Raw genomic sequence first — 3897 nt, forward strand, 5'->3', positions numbered from 1 at the left:
AATCCAGAAGCAATAAAATAAAAAGTTCGGCTTTGTTAGCTCTGTAAAATTGAAACAATTCAGTTTAGAATAAAATAACCCTAATCAAAATTAATAGTCAAGCAACAAATCTTAAGAAAATTTCCTACATATACAGTGTAGATAGATATTCTTAAAAATTGGGAAGAATCTTCAGAGGAAATTGGGCAAAAGATATGTATAGTTCATAAGATAAGGACATGCAAATGACCCTTAAGAAGTGAAAATATATTCTATCTCACTAATAATAGTAAAATGAATTAAAACTATAGATGTGTCATATCTTACATATATGACTGGAAAAATCCAAAAGTTTGACAAAGTACTCACTGGTGAGACTCGGGAAAATAAGTTCTTTCAGATATCACTGGCAGAAATTCTTAACGGTACAACCTCTGAACAGGGTAAATTGGTCATATCAAATAAAGTTAGAGATGAACTTATGTTTTTGAACTTCCAGGACAATGATTTGAAAATACACATTTACAAATATGAGATAACATATGCACAAGTTTGTTTATGAAAAAGCATTATTTATAATATCAATAGATAAACTGAATTAACTTTGATAATTGACCTATACATCTCTCTTTGCTAAAATCATGAAAATCGCTCACACGTCCTGCTGCTGAATGGAGCCCAGAGCTAATTGAGATCTTGAAAGACTTGCAATCCCTGCTTCCAACTCCCAATCCCCAGTCCTGTCTACCCTTATAAAGAGAACCAATAGTATTACTGGTTTCTTCATACACTTCTGCATGATTAAAACACACCCTGTGAAATGTGGGCATGAGAGATGCAGAAACATTGGGAGGTGACCTTTCTACCATTCCTGACTTTCCTCTTTCCATTGCAACATTTCACCAATCTTTCAGCCCCTTCTACTGTGCCAGAAAATTCTTTAAATTACATTTCTTTCTTCCTAAATTGGTATTCAGTCTTTCCTCTTTTCTAAGTGGAACAGCTGTACTTTTGGGTGAGGGTAAGGGTGAGGTGGAGACTGCACTATTTTTTTTTTCAGTAATTTCAAAATTTTACTTCCATTGCACTCACTTTGAGAAACATTACAGCAATTTGTAAAGCTATCATCAAGAGGAAACAGTCCTGCCTTTATCTAGTGTAAGAATGACAATGCTAAAAGGATAAAGGAAGAAAACAGCTGAGAGCCTATTGTTTGCCTTTTCCTATCTATTTCCCAGAATAAGTAATCAATTCTTGACTGCTAAGGTAATGTTCTGTCACTTGTTACTATTACCTAAATTACCATGGTAACATTCATCCCAGAACAACTGAGGTGTTTGTTATCTGAAAAACTTTGTTTCCTTAAGTGTGGAGAAAGTTAAGACTTTCAGTTCATCTAAATATTCAACTTTTTTTGTGACTTTGAAATAAAGAGGTTATCAGAAAATAGTGGGTTCATTCAGTAATAAAATCTATTTTAACTATCATAAACTTCATTACATGAGAAAAATGCTCAAGTATATTTTAGTAAAGTGGGGTTATATACATTATATACATTGACAGAAAATTGTATATTCTTGTACTTTGTGTTATGTTATTCTTTAGAAATTTCAGAAGGGGCTTAACAAATAAATTCCTTTCTGGTATTGACTATGTGACTGGTGATATATGCTCAGGTGCCATTATTCTAGTGGCTGCTGGTGAAAGGCATCATCTCAGTGCCTTAAAGGTGAGGTCTGCATTTCTGACTAGATTTTATTACATTCATATTATTTTTCTGCCAAAAAAAGGTAGATGCCTATTTCGACTCTACTATTGAGGGTAACTTAGTCACATAAAAGGAAATTAAACTCCTTTTCATGGAAAAAAACTACTTTTTATTGAGACAATATGACCTGCTAATAACATTTAAATCTCATTAGGTGTTTACATTTTCAATGTATTTGTAGACACAGCAAGATATCCCACAAGAGCTGTTTTGTTTGGTTGTGAAAGGACGTTATCAATGTGCCTGAGCGTGCATATGTATTCATTTAAGTTCTTCATACATCAAGGGCAAACCTATTTTTAAACAGTACATTTGAGAAATTTTCAAATAATACCTGCGATATATTTTTTCTTCAAATTCCAAACTCCAATTTAGATAAAGCACCCCTAAATGGGGTTACTAATCCTAACTTTCAAAGGAATCCACCCATATAGTGTCTGTGATTTCATGAGTAGTTTGAGGGAGGATTTACTGATTTTTCACACTAGATAATGTTGAACTGCTCCAGTTTCAGAAACTCATCAGAAAGAAGATTTAGTCTATTAAAATGTTCACATCCCAAGTTAAGATGGATACTGAATACAAGAGTATGCATATATCTGAAGAAAAGTCAGTACATGTGTATCTTCTGTTACACAAATCAATTTACAACATCTGTTCTGCTGTGTGGAATGCCAGGGCCATGGGCATCTGCCTTCGGCTTCAGCTCTCCCCCTGCTCATGGGGGGCTCCCAGAGCTGGCAGGCCTTCAAGAAGATGTTGAGGTTCCATCAAAGGTGTAGACTTTGGGCACTTCCATTGTTTTTGCCAAGTCTGGGCTGTTTCATCTCTGGAGGACTGCCCTGAGGGTCTCCAGACATCTCTGACCGAATTTCTTCTGTGGAAGGGTTGGGAATTATGCTGAGTGGCACAGAATTTTGTGAAGTATCTGTTTTTAAGGGTATTAAGTTTACTCTCTGGGGCATTGTTTTGCTTCAGGCTTGTGATGTGTTCAGAGTAACCTGGCAGGTTGGGTGGGCTTTTGTGTTTTGACGACTGGGCTACAGGGTCTTCTCCTCTGTTGGCCCTACAAGGAGTTTTTGACACCAGGAGTGACTGAGTGAGTGTCCTTGATTGCTCCTGGGCCTGGAGATTGTCTGGCTGGAGGAGGGGTTTTGCAGGGACTGCTGGGGTCTTGGATTCTGCTGGTGGGGTTTCCCTCTACTGGTCAACCAGGAGTGAAGGCTGTTTCCTCAAAGGTGTCACATATTACTGGGGAAGGAGAGAAATAGAGGCTACTCTTTAAATAGGGGCTACTCTTCTGTCGTGGACCATTGTTAGCAACTTTTGACATGACTTTCTTCCTGGAGGATACCTGTGTACTTTCAAGAAATTTCATAATTCTCAGATCTTATTATTTCTTTTGGTTACAGCATCGAACATCTTGTTCTAAGTGACAGCAGAGAGGAGTTAAACATAGACGAAGCTGTAGAGAGTTTGTGAAGCATGGTTTACACTACAATAAATGGAAGTATGTCTTGTTTAGGGGTGCTGCTGACTGTATCCATGAACCATTTTCCAGCTTTCCTGACTTCTGAAAAAGAAAGCAGCTGAGGGAGGAAATTTTTGCCCCTTCAAGACCCAGGAGGATGAAAGTCATCATGTGGGAAATAGCCCAGGTCTTGAAGGGGTCAAAAAATTCCTCCCTCTGGCAGCTTTCTTTTTCCAAAGGCAGGAGAGAAAAAGAAAGATGGTGCAGGGACACAGCGGCACCCCTAAACAAAATATACTTTCATTTACTATAGTATAAACCATGCTTTGCAAACTCTATGGCTTTGTCTATGTTTAACTCCTCTCTGCTGTCACTTAGAAGACATTTGAGGCTGTAACCAAAATAAATAATAAGATACGAGAATTGTGAAATTTCTTAAAAGAACATGGGGATCCTCCAAGAAGTAATCATGTCAAAAGTTGACAACAATGGTCCATGACAGAAGAGTAGCCCCTATTTCTTTCCTTCCCCCGTAATACTTGACACCTTTGAGGAAACAGCTTTCACTCCTGGTTCTTAGTATACCATGGGAATTTTTTCGCAAGGGAAAAAAAAAATGAATTCCACTCCTTGTGGACTCATTTGCCACTGTTTAGCAATCTTCTCCTAAGCAGGAAAA

The 3897-nt window shown here is 37.5% G+C and overlaps 1 pseudogene; it reads right to left on the reverse strand.

Annotated features, from left to right (window-relative positions):
* Positions 1-2517: 2517 nt before the first annotated feature.
* The window catches only part of LOC103581763, a 9385-nt pseudogene continuing 8005 nt past the window's right edge, over positions 2518-3897 (reverse strand).

This window comes from Galeopterus variegatus, unplaced genomic scaffold, assembly GCF_000696425.1.
Source record: "Galeopterus variegatus unplaced genomic scaffold, G_variegatus-3.0.2 Scaffold13877, whole genome shotgun sequence".
In the NCBI taxonomy this organism is placed as follows: Eukaryota; Metazoa; Chordata; class Mammalia; order Dermoptera; family Cynocephalidae; genus Galeopterus; species Galeopterus variegatus.